The 13,462-nt window shown below is 43.1% G+C and overlaps 1 protein-coding gene across 4 annotated transcripts in view; it reads right to left on the bottom strand.

Annotated features, from left to right (window-relative positions):
* Positions 1-13,462, bottom strand: part of LOC125766629 (hemicentin-1-like) — a 167,293-nt gene that overhangs the window by 10,869 nt on the left and 142,962 nt on the right. The gene's annotated exons all lie outside the window — the stretch shown is intronic.

Raw genomic sequence — 13,462 nt, 5'->3', positions numbered from 1 at the left:
TAGATGGGGCCTGTACTATGGAGATAAAATGTGTTGCAGGGATTTGTTCTACCGGTGCAAAGCGATTATTTGCACCATTACCGTGCTGAGGGAATGGTGTGGAGCGGTGGTGTGAAATTATTGGCATCATTCGTAGTTTAAGATGCAGTTATAATCCGGAAACCATTTTGTTAAACAAATTAACGCTCATTCCAACATTCGGAAAAATTTCATGATTTAGTTTTCCCGGCTAGTATCGAGTACTTCAATTCAATGCTATCTAGCCAGATTACACCATAATTAATACTGCTGGTTGCAGATTAACCAACATGATTCGAAATTATATGAGCGCGGATGTAAAGTTCTGTTCATTCTAAGGTTCTAAATTGTAAATAATAAATAGATGCAACTTCAGACAACTAATGGAGCTAATGGGTTTTTAATTCGTTCTTGGAAAAACGGTACCCCTGAGAGATGGATCCTTTATCTGGCAGATTAAAATTGGACGGAATGTTTCGAGTTCATTAATTTGTGTTAAACTTAATTGTTACTGTTTCGAACACTCTACCAGTCAATCACAGTGGCACTTGGGGAACTTTGGTCGCTGTTCGCTAAAGCGTCATGCTCAAGCACTTGAAAATATTAAATAATTTCATTTACTACACCCTGCTTGTAACGTCCGTTTTGCAAGACATTGTGCAAAACTTAGTGGGGGACGCAACAAGTAGCTTCATCTACCGCCGTAGCGCCGGTTACCATTTTGATTGACACGTGTCAAAGTGGCCGTCGAGCGATGGTTGGCCAGTTGGTTCGAAAGGAAAGGTGGTTTGGTGGTGATGATTCTTGGCAGTTCCTCTGCAGTCAGCAACAGCAGCAGCATCAGTCCGAAAATCGGGCACACGCTACCCGTACAAATCAAGATATCCACTAACTACCTTCATGGAGATGGTGGAAGTCAATGGGAACACGTGAACTGACAGAAACCGGTTCGGGTGGTGTAACTGGCGAAGTTGTTTGACTCGGATGCAATTAATATATGTATGGATGGCGCTGAAGTGGTGTGCAGACACTTCACGGCAGTAAAAACCGGCCCGTTTGGACCGGCTGGTTCGTTCCGTTTCGGGCAGAAATGCAATTAGTCATAACGATATACGCGTGCCAAACGTGTTTCCATGTGCAATGCTCCATAATACTTTTTCGCTTCTTGGTTGAAATTGCTTTTCCCCGTTGCATTTCTCGTTTTGGCACGTACCCGTTTGTTCAGGAACGGTTTGACCAACGCGTAAGATGAGACAGGTACATCAAGGCAAATGCAACACGCTAGCAGATTACAGTACAATCAGAAAAACCTGGACGTACTAAACTGGCCTTTGGTTGAATGTCAAGCGAGTGGCTAGAATTCCTTTCGGAGTTGCTTACACAAGCTCTGGAGAGGATTGTTTGGTTTCAGTACCAGAAACCGTGTGCGTACTGTGTTATGTTACTTCAATATGAAACTTTTTCCAACCATTTCTTCGTAACATCATCCAACGATTTAGACGAGCGCGTAAATCAAGGCTCATGTCCATGGTTGTTCATGGAAGCCGTTTCGGATAGAAACACGAAACAATCTACCAGCTTCAACCCATTGAGGATATTTCATGTGTGTTTTTTCCATGTTTTTGCAAACCGATCTCGTCAATCGGGCTGTACTGCGTTCTGCTGCAGGGCGTCAAAGAACCGATTGGAGAAAATTTCGTTAAATGGAACAGTTGCCGTGCCGGTGCGACGAGCATATGAGGAATTCGAAATTAGAAAAGTGTATCATTTCGCTCAAAAGGTAGCTAGAAGCCGGGATTACTCGGCACTACGATACAACACTCATTCGCAGTTGATTCGATGTTGGTGAAGTCGAAATTTTACTCTTGGGGCTTTGGGTTCTGGTCAGTCCCAAAATTTCTGACGATGCATGTTCGAGCTGCACCGAAAAGCTGCTGCTGGAACGTAGTGAAACGACTAACCGAAATGTACCCTGGAGGAGTTTCTCATGGCTGCATTGAGTAAGCACTCAACCTCACCAGAATCATCATCATCGTCGTGATCATCGACGATGAGCGATAGGGAAAAAAAGAGGAACCAGAACTACAGGAAAAGCTTTAACCGTTTGGTTTTGGCGAATCAGGTTGCTGCGGTGGACCGTTAGGTTCGGTACCACACAGAGAACAGAGACGCATTCTCTGCTTCGACGGTTGTTGGGCGTGATAATGAATCGTTGTTTTCATTTCTGACCGAATAGAGGACTTGGGACGTCGGTCAAGAAATGTGAGCTGCACAGTTTAGCCTGCGAAGGCGAGGCAGATCCAGTGTGTGCCCGGCCAGCTGTTCCAGGAACAGGAACAGGAGTGATTATCAATTCGAATTCGTTGTCCGTACGCAGGCAAGCATTGTACAGTGTCAGTGAGCACTGGCATCAGCATGGCCAAGAGCATTCGATACTGCTTCCGCCATCATCGGTTGGAATACGTCGAACGGGAAGAGAGTTTATAGTTGTGTCTACAGTAGATGGCTTCGTTCCCCTTGCCGGGCGCCTTTGTTGTCCAATCTGGCGAGCGTCGAAGGACATGAACGTGAGCCAATGCACGATTTGAAAGAGGAGTAAATACACTTGACTCTCAATGCTTCGTGCGCGTTCGTTTGAAGGATGGCTTTCTTCGCATGGTAGTATATATCCTTTTCGGAGTGAATATTGAACCGGTTCGTCATGGCAGCAGCAGAAGCAGGAGCATACCGGAATGGGTATGCGTGCGAACTGTTGTGGTTATACTAAAGCATATATGCACAAGCCCATCGATGTGTCACCCTGGTCTTACTTCCTTCCCCCTCAGCACGCCAGCAAAACGAGAAACGAGACACCGGTCTCCTTCAGTGGGATAATAATTCTCGTGTTCGGCAGGCGATAAATCCTTTTTGCTGTTCATACATCAATCTTCCTCAGGGCACCCGAGCTTCTGTCATTCGTACCGGGGGACAGTGAATGGGTTGCGTACGGAGCGCATATTCGGTCGCATAGGGTGGTTCATTGCTGGAGAAAGCTTTTCTCCACCTTTTGCACCCTATGGTACACACGATCAAGCTCAACGACGATAGTCGTTGATTGAAGTTTGGTGTTGACTGAATGCAAAACTTCTATTCCCGTATCAGGGATTCCGGAAGTAAGTTGCGTGCGGGCGGAAACCAAGCGAGTGAAGCGGACGCGACAGAGCTTATCTCCAAGGAGATATTCGGCATGTCATTTCCTTTTTTCAGCTGAAAGTGTTTGCTCGCATGTGTGCGATCGATTGTTTGTGAAGAGTGAGGAAAAAAAAAGTTTTGCGAAAGCCTTTTATGAACTGAACTTTTTCCTTCTCGCCGCGTACTTCGTTTCGCTGTACTCGACGCCGTTTGGCCGTTATCATTTTTATCGTGGTTCATGCTTGACGATACTTATTTTTCATCGATAAATGATTGATTGCGCACCTTCGTGCGCGCGAATACGTCAGCATTTATTTTCCAACGGTTTGCTGAACAGGCGAACATGAAGAGTTGTACTGCTTAAAGCAATTTGTGAAACTGTGGCAAAAAAACCGGGGGTCTTTCTTCTTGCACACCAGTTTCGGGCGGCTTGTTTGAACAGTTTCGTTCTCAAGCCTTTATTTAAAAAAATAAATAAATTCTACCGAAGTTGCTTGCGGTGGCATATAACCCACGTGTATCTTATGCTTGAATTAAAGGTAAAACAAGCAGAAAAATGGAAAAGTTGCTTATAAAAGCAAATCGTGATTATCCTACGCGTCGCCCTGTGGCTGGGCACTACGCTTTTGCAAGGGGTTGTACGGTGTACCATTTTTTTTGCTTTTCTTTTCGATAGTAAAATCAGGTAGGTAACCCAACAGGGTCGCTTCTCGATGTTGGATCCCGATTTGACCTTGTCTGAACTTGGCCGTAAAGCTCAGCTACCGGTTGAGTGGAAAACTGACGAGTAGCGGGATGTCTTGCTGGTGGAATTTTAATTGATAATGTGACACTGTGGTATCGGATCGGGCCTGCGGTGTTTTTTGACAAGGTATAGCATGCAACCGCACATACCAAGAGCGTGGTCTTATGTATGATGGACGAACGCAACCAACATAGGTGAGCACGGTTGGCCCGGTCTGTCTATCTTTCGTCCGATAATGTAGTGTTGATGTACTACTTTCATGTTCAGGCTTTTTCCTTGTGGACGGTTATCCATTACGCATGATGAGGACTATAATGAACGAAGAGGCAGAATGAACTTTGACCCAAGACCTTTTAATTTACAGGACACAGTACCTACGTTTTATCATAGCTGAAGGTTTACGTCATTGAAGAAACAATTTGCTTGCTATTTTCCACAATTCCCGCAAAATGAAAAATCCTTTTTAGTTTAATGTTTTTTTTTTAAATTTTGTTTTTCAAAATATTTCCATTTGAAAATAAAAAAGAAATATTGTATTAATTTATTTATCAAGAGCTTGGTATGTTAAAATTATTAAAACTACAATACACTTACAATCAGTATGAGCTTCAAAAAAATGAATCTAAAAAGTACAAATGCCTATCTGCAGTACTGCCTTCGGGCAGGCACACCACAAATAAAAAAAACCGTCCTTCCAAAACGGGTAAACTGCTGTAACAAACTGTAAGCGGACGCGTGCCGGACTTGTGCGGATGCTGTTTGAATTTATAATTGACTAAATCGGAAAAATCACGTTTGTCAATTTATTCGGACAGTTTGGCCGGTGGATGTTTTTGGAGAATTTGTATTCAATCGATAAAACAAATTCGAAAAGGAAACCACTGTGCTGCGTAGTGAAGTTGTACCCGAAATCAACGTAGAAAAAAAAACAGTCAACCTGACACGTATGAGGACGAGTGCTGTTGAGCCGAGGAAGACACAATTTTTAATCGAACAAAATCCTTTTGGACAATTTCGAAATTGGCTGTCAAGGTGGAGAAGAAGGGGCACAGGGTGTGACATGTTGCGAATGCGCTAGAGGCAGCGTCAAAGTTGGCATCCGATTGCGATGTCTGTTTAAATTTAATTTAAAAAAGTTTAATTTCTTTTCCATTCCCATTCCACGATGCGCGCTTCCGTGTGATCGCGTGTGCGTCAAGTGATGGGTGTGTGTGTGTGCGTGTGAGCCTCGCGGAAGAGGCCGCCTGGCGCATAAATTAACTTCAATTAGACTTTTTTCCCGTGAATAATTAAATGAAACGCAACGCAATTCAGTCGCTGAAAGGATGACACTCGTCCTGAAGGCAGCTCGTATTGGCAACGTTTTACTTGGGCATCGCATGGTGACGGGGGCTGTGACGTGCACAAGTGGTTTATGCACAAATGTGACAAAACGACCGAAGAGAGATTATCTCGCATGGTGTGTACATCGATGGGAGGGATGAGTAATTTATCATTTTGCTCCGCAAGGAAGGATTTAAAACAAGCAAAAAGTTTGCAGCGCTTTTTTTTACACAGAGCCTCTGTGTACCGTTGAGAGTTTCGAGGCACCGGCGTTCTGTGTGCATGCGAACACATTACGAAAAAGTCGATTCTCCGGGGGGCCACAAATTGCACGTGGGATTTTGCAATTTGTCTGCGGCTACACATAGCACAAGCAGAAGTAGCAGTTATCTAACTCTAATGATATTCTCCCACTACCGCTGGGATAGGGGTTGGTAGATTCTGGGTAAACAACTTGAGTTTTGCGGAAACTCAAATCATATGCTTGATGGCGACATGAAACACTCCAAATGACAACCGATATGTTTTGGAGCGACGATTCTCAACAAGTGAACAATTTACAAACTAATTTCTACAAAAAAAAATATTGCTAATAAGAACGGTTTTGCGTGGAGTGTTTAAAATAGCATAGATTTTCATGCTGTGTGACTAAAGTGTATGAAACCTATTAAAAGGTCAATTAGGAAATTTATTCGAATGCTATGTATGTAAGAGTCTAAGAGGGATGAAAAATTGAACAGAAAACGGCAAATGGTGCTCATTTGCAATCAGAGACTAACTTGAGTGCACACAATCTAGTGAATGTTGTATGGGTTAATTATACCAATGCGTCTGGAAAAATTATGCTTCTTATCAAAGTGTAAAGAAGGTTGAAGCTTATACTTGTTAATCATTTCTCCGTATCATCAATTTATTCAAGCTTTTCACCATTGAGTAGCCTAGAAGTACGCATGAGTATGAGCCATAGGGAGAATGTTCATGCGATGGATGAAAGCCATTCATAACGCTATCTGACTAACCGATGGCTTAAGCCTTCCGTCGGCAGAATTTCGTCGTACTGTGGATGATGGGCTAGTAGTGTTGATATCCAAGAACCTACCCCAAATTGTAGCTCCAAAAGAGTAGCTTCAGACAAACGATGAAGGAGCGGGGTAGCGGTAGGTAGTCATGTCCTTGAGCATTAACACTGAGTCATTTCCCTTGGTTGATGAACGAGATTTGGAGCTTCTCATGGAGCTACAATTGTGGTCTCTTGGTTTGAGCTTGCAACACTAAGCTCAATTCAACAACGGTTTAATTTGATCGTAACGCAATGATTTACCTGTACTAAAATGTAGTTACTGCAATGTTCAGCTAGTTTGTTACTTTTTTGCTTGTCTGAATAGGTATTGTTGACATTGTCCACTGGCGTTTTTTATGTTGAGTTTATTTAAAAAAATATAATTAACACAAGCATTTGAAAGTGGTTTTTATATCCAAATCAACCTTAAATGTACACAGTTTCTTTTGGGAAGAAACTTGTAATATTTGACAAAAAATATTAGTTTTAAAATAGTTTATTCCTTCAAGTTACGTAAAAAATGCTAATTACTTCTTGCAACCTGTTGACCTGTTGACATTGACCTGTTTTAGTTTGTAAATCTTTAATAATTCATTCCTTAACAGAATTGTAACTATCTTCTACATAGAATAGTGTAAAATCACAAGGAATTTATTGATGTATGGTGCTTTTGGCGTACAATTGCATTGAAGCGTTAAGATGGGGGAGTAGCTTTAATCGAATGAAAAATGCATCACCATCGTTCACCATCAATGGCAAAAGCAAGTGCGAACGATCCTTGTACAAAAGGTTGCCCCGAGCATCGCGCGGCTAAATGTGGCATTAAATTGTTAACCAAGGGCTGTACTGGCCTCGAGGCCCCACATTAAGACCTCCGTCACGATAACAAACGATGGGGCACTATAAACCGTCGGAACGTTGCAGCAATCGATGGTTATACACGGATGACAGATTTCGTGTCACCCTGTGAACGGCGACACATGTCAAGCACCTCGTAGTGTCCTCGGGGCCGATAGGATGAAATTGAGCGTGAACCGCGTGTTGACCAGGTTGACGATGTGCTCCGTTTTCAGCATGAAGGTATACGGCCGCTCTATTTATTAATCACGCGCTGAAACGATACACGTCAAAATAACACTAATGAACCGCATCTGAGGCCGGTTCGTTTGTTTGATACGGCCAAACCTAAAGGTAACCATCGTTCCGGTTCGGATTCCTGGAGAATGTTTTAGCGCTTAATCCGTCATCCGTCGGTGGCCGACAGGACAGACCTTTTGAAAAGGGAGCGTAAGATGCGGGACGTTGTTCGGGTCCGGAGACTGGCCAATCATTTATCAAATTACGAAATCCACTTCTTACTGTTGGAGTCTTTTTGGAGATGGGGTGTCTAGTAGGGTCGACTATCAATGAATATTTCAATCTGAAATCGTTTTCTCTACGGTGGCGGCTATTTGATCATCATAGTCCACGATGTGTTACGGTGGTGGTCTGGAGGACGTTACCAACCATTTCCAGCGTTTGTCTGTCCACTTTCGTTGACTTAATTTCTTGCTAAACACAAACCATACGACGGTGGACCGACGGTGTAGGTTGTGATTCACCCCATATCGGTCAGGAGATTCCGATCGTTAGTGAAATATAAATAATCCCTCGGGAGATCGGGTGTGGCAGCAACAGTGTGGAGCAGTTTTCGAGGTGGTATGCGGTAGTGGCGTACAAATGAAAGTAATATAGCCGAACGATTAACGATATTTGGATAACGAACCGAGTTCGGAATCTAGCCCGGGGGCGATGAAACTCAGAGGTACGGCCGCTGATAGAAAGCAGCAGTTTTCTTCGTTGGTTAATGTTTTGAGTCGCCAAGATACCGTAGAAGAGATGCTTCAAAGAGTACAGCAGGTAGTTACAGGCCTTTTGCCAGGATGCAACAGCTCTTTGAAGTAGCTCAGCTTTCGCTGTTTCGGTTATCTGCCTTTAGAGATTGCCATCCGCCTTTAATAATGCCTAGCAACAATGGTAAGTGGTACAGGCAGGTTGAAACGGTTTAACATGTGAGCAGTCTGGTAAGTCTCGAATCCTCGAGACCTGAAATAGACCGACCTGAGCTACGGATGAAAAACAAAAGTCGCGACCATTCGGAACATTTCGGTCCTCGCAGTGGTGATTGATTGTTCGTAACATAATCCAATTGTTTGGTCTCGTGGGCACGCGATAGAAGTACTGATATTTTTATCGCACACCACCCACCACCACCATCATCATCAGCATGATGAAACAAAACAAAACCGGACATAAAACTTCGGTCCGTCGCTAGATGGGAAGCTGATCCTTGTCGAGATAATCGAAACTGTGTTTGATAAATGGTTTTTGGGGTGATAAAACCGCCATACTCATTCGCTAAACGATCCTACCCTGCGGATGGTTTGTGTAATGGAGATTACATAGTGGTTCTTAGTGTTAATTAATTATGCGTGTGCTTGAGGAGTCGGAGTTGAAAATCTCCCCCTCCCCCCCAAAATCCGCTGTAAATACGGTAACATGGTATGGAATAATTTAAACCGTAACGACATGGTCTTACAAGCTGCTTACAAATTGCACTCGTTTATCGACTTTTTATGAGCGGTCCTAAAACTGGGAACGTTCGATTTGAGGTACGGTTATGGAAGGGCATAGCATCTGAAGCAAAACTGCTCAATTGATTCGGGATTTCAGTTTGCTCGTCGAAAATATCGTCCTACACATTGTTGCATGTTTGAAGTTGACCCGCAGGGCGTAGGGGGCATTCCTTTAAAATTGCTTAGGTTAAAGTTGTTGATATTTCATATGCATCTGTGCAGTTTAACCTAACTGACGTCTGGTTTAATCCATGGTATAAATCAATTCCACACATGTTTGGTCGGTTTTTCATTTGTGTGAAGACTTTTTTTTTAGATCCAGCTCGAATCGATGCAATGTCTTTCTAACTGCTCCATCGAAAGGTGTAACACATCGTAAAAAATAGTTGGTAGATCGGTAATCCGGCTCGTCGATCATGTAAGCTTGGCCGGGAAGTGTTTCGCTGGTTGGAAGTGACTGAAACAAAACATTGTCAAATGCATGCATGTGTCCCTTTGTTAGCATGGAAGCAGCAATGCAACGCCAACGGGGACCGATGCTTATAGATGGTTCTATTTTCGTTCACCGGCAAGACGACGTTGGCTCATTTCATTCATCCGGTCTCGATGCCCATACACCGGGCACGGACTGAATGTGTATGGTTTTAGTTTTTCTCCCCCCAAAAACGTACCCTCTCGCACGCGGCTAGCGGCCAATACACTAGAGACAATGGTGTTTTGTTGGGGAAGGGAGAAAGAAAACGATGTTTAAAAATCCTCTCACATGCGGCGATAAAGCAAAAAATAGATCCAAACGATCCCTATAAACGCACGACCCAGGGAAATGATTGTAAGGTCTGCTGTTTCCCGGTTCAAGTGGACGCATTTTTCTTTCTAGTGTTGGTATGTGCTACGCTTGCATCATACAACTGGCATCTGGTTTTGGTTAATAGATAAAAGTATAATGCATTATCATTCAGAGGTACTAATAAAATCTTGACGTTTTTCTTTAGTTTTTGTAGCCAAAAGGAAGAAACATTGTGTTATTTGTGCAATATTTTTTATGATAATTTTCGTATCATACACATATACTACATGTATTTTAAAGCTTTTTTCATATGTGTAAGAAAAACTAAAATCCCTCCCTCCTGAATTAAGAGCACTCAATGCAAATGATAGGAAAAAATGTATGCACACGTAAATCATTAAAACGATATTTTATTTATAGTTTATTTGCTGGAAAGATGAGTTCGGGTGTTATTTCACTATCATGATCAAACATTGTAGAAACCATTTGAGTAAAATATGGATACAAACAATCATGGCGCACTGCTAATCCCATCGAACTATGCATATGCATATCCGTCGGTGAATACAGTAGTGACCTGAGTATTTAATGCGATTTTAGCAACAATTTAACAACAAAATAAAACACACATACAACCCCGTTTTGGTGCAACGATGCAAGTGCACTGCACTGTTATCCAACTAGTTTGGATTGTTTACAGAGAAAGAAAATGGTCGGGAAAATGGATGCACTGGAAATAGTTTCTGGCAATGCATGTTTAGAGGAGAAAGTTTTTGTTTCCAACCCTCACCTGGTCCGCTAGATGAAAATTGGAAATGTGTTTATAAATTATACTGAGCGGAACAGTTTTGTAAAGAGAAATGGCCATTTGAAGCATGAATATACAATGTTAAAATCATGGCACCCAGATAGGTGGCTGCAATAGATTGCAATATTGTTATTAGATTGCATTTCGTTGTTTTTTTTTGTTGCACTTTTGTTTTTTTGGTTGTCAGCTAGTGGATTCCCAACGCCCCCGTACTAGGTGGATTAAAATGTGTGTGCGTGTGTGTGTGTGTTATTGCGGTGGAGTTGCATTTTTCTAAATCATTTCATATCCCGCACTCAGGAATGGATATTTTTTATGGTACATTCGTGTGAAACCGAGCCCACCGATTGTGGATGAAATGTTTTATGCTCGTCTGTCATGTCGTGGTGTTTTTTTTTAAGCATTTGGTGTATTATGTTTTTTTTTTGCTACAGTTATTTGCTCGAGCATTTCCCATTTAAAAGCTACTCCCGGTGCAACATTTTATGCGTGACACCATCGGCCATCGGGTGACGAGCGCGATCGCCATGTGATCTCGCGGGTGCTTAGAGCGTTGCATTCAAATGCAATGCATTCGGGAAAGGGATGGTGTGCGTGATGGCCATTACCGTCCCACACCGGTGGCAAACCACGGGTGTCAGCAAAATGCTCACGGTGGTGACGACGCTGGTGGTGGCGTCAAGTAGTGTGTCTCTGTTTGAAAGTTTTACAAAATATTGTTGACCAGCACCATGGGCGGGATGTTTTGGGTTGGTGCAGATGCAGTCGGGTATCGGGTCGGTCGGTGAGGGGTGTGATCGTCTTTTTTTTCGGGGAGAATGAAACGAATTTATTGTTGTGTGATTTTTGTTCTGTAATCTGATACCATCACCAGGAGCTGCAGCCAATGGTTTTCCCGCCACCACCTTCGGATGAAGTCGGTGATGAAGTTGCAGTGTGTGTGTGCATATTTTTTGTCTGACTAGCCAAAATCCGGTGAGTTTAATTTTAATACCCATTTGACCCACATCCACCCGTGGGGGTGTGATCTGAGTTTTCCACCCAGTGTATGAGGTGGGTGGTTTTCACACAATTGTTTATAAACGAGACAGATGTGAGTGAATGGTTTACAAAAAAAAGTCATGATTTGAACTTGGATGGAAATAGAGTGATGGATTCATTTTTATCAAGATTCACAATGATGTGCTTGACGTAATTGGGAAGTGGGAGATTCGAGTAAATCTGTTGAGGAATAAAATGCTCTTATGCTTTTTGCATTTACCTGAATTTTGATAGCGAACTCCCATCAAAAATAACACGAGCTATCAATCGTGGCTGAACGATGGAAAGGAAATGTAGAAATAATAGAAAACAAATATTTAGATCACATTGAAGTGCTCGAATAGAACAACAATTCCTCCTACCTTTGTGAAAACCCGTCCACAACGCATGAAAAGTGAAGGTTCAATGAAAAAGAAAAAATATTCGAAAACAGAATTTCATCGTTACAGAAACATTCCCCAACATCGATAGGCTCATCATGCGAAGGGAAAGGTTAAAGCAATGAATAGAAAGATCGCAACGAGCAACTTGAACGGAACGATACGAACGTCATCACAAGGGTCGTGTGGAAAAAAATACAGTGAGAGATGTATTAAAGCATTATGCTAAATGACCAGATGGTGACTTGCATCATAAGCCCAAACGATGGTTTTGTTCTCATTCTGCCCACCATCACCTCCATCTCCCTGTCAGGGAGTTGGAGTTCACTTTTCAGATGTGCCCTTCTTGGTGGATGCCGGGTTAAGAAAATGTTATTCTTTTCAAAGTTAACAAAACGATTCTCAAACCCCAACGTTCCGGGGCTCTGCTCTGGGCTGTTTCTTGGCGATTGGCGAATTGATAGTTATTTTTGGAGAAGCAAGTGGTTTGGCTGTGGACGGTAAGGTAAAGTTGAAGAGTATCTGGATAAGATAAACAATCGCTACAAGACAAAAAGGTACGTGAAGCGATCGTGTGGAAATGCCCGAGGACAAACAGACAGATAAAAAGCCGTAGATCAACATCACGCAGGATAGCTTTCGTCACTCCGTGGCCACTCTGTCCTGACGACGGCACTGTGCCTCGGTTGCTGTACTTTCACAAGACAGTGAAACAGTGCATTTCATCGCCGTCATGTTGAGCGAACGGTTTCGGTTCAGACGTGCAATATATTTCCACTAATCTTGTGCTGTCTTGCTCTCGCTTTATTGTCTATGGGATGGCCCATCGATGAAACCGTGGACGGAAAACGTTGTCAGATGAAAAATGGATATTTTAATGCAGTGCAGAAGGCGAAGGAGAATCAGGTGTGACGGATCAGGGTGGGGCATTCTGGCAAAACCACGTGGTATGATTATCACAACCGATTACGCTGATGGAGTGTGGGAAAGTAGCGTAAGACACAGAATTCGATCGGCAGTGAGCAATCGGGTGGAGCGTAGTCCCAGGTAGCAGCATTAGCTGCCTGTCGAACGATTGTTTATCGATTGCATCGTCCGGGAGCAACTCAAGCATCCGCATATCCCAGAGCCCATTAGATGGATATTGCCAAAACGATGGATACAGCAAAAGTGTGCCAGTAGTCGGTTTTGCCCACCGGCAGAACTAACAAATGATTATCATTTGACAGATGCAGGCGGAGAAAATATCCGAGTAGCCCAGGGCCTTCCGACTCTCGGCGGCTGACCGGTCGGTTGACGTAATCGTTCTGACCGTTCCAAGCGACCTCAGCGTCGATGGATCATTCGATTATTGACAGGAGATTAAAGCATTACCACGAGGGATTATTAATCAATTATCTAGGCTAAATATTGGGGTCTAGTGACGACGTTTGGTCGCAGAGACCACCGGACGTCGATCGTGTCGTATCGTGGACTCCATTTGCCCTGAAACCAGACCACGGCCCGCCGGGTGT

Source organism: Anopheles funestus, chromosome 2RL (genome assembly GCF_943734845.2).
Source record: "Anopheles funestus chromosome 2RL, idAnoFuneDA-416_04, whole genome shotgun sequence".
NCBI lineage: Eukaryota > Metazoa > Arthropoda > Insecta > Diptera > Culicidae > Anopheles > Anopheles funestus.
This window is presented reverse-complemented; position numbering and strand designations above follow the sequence as displayed.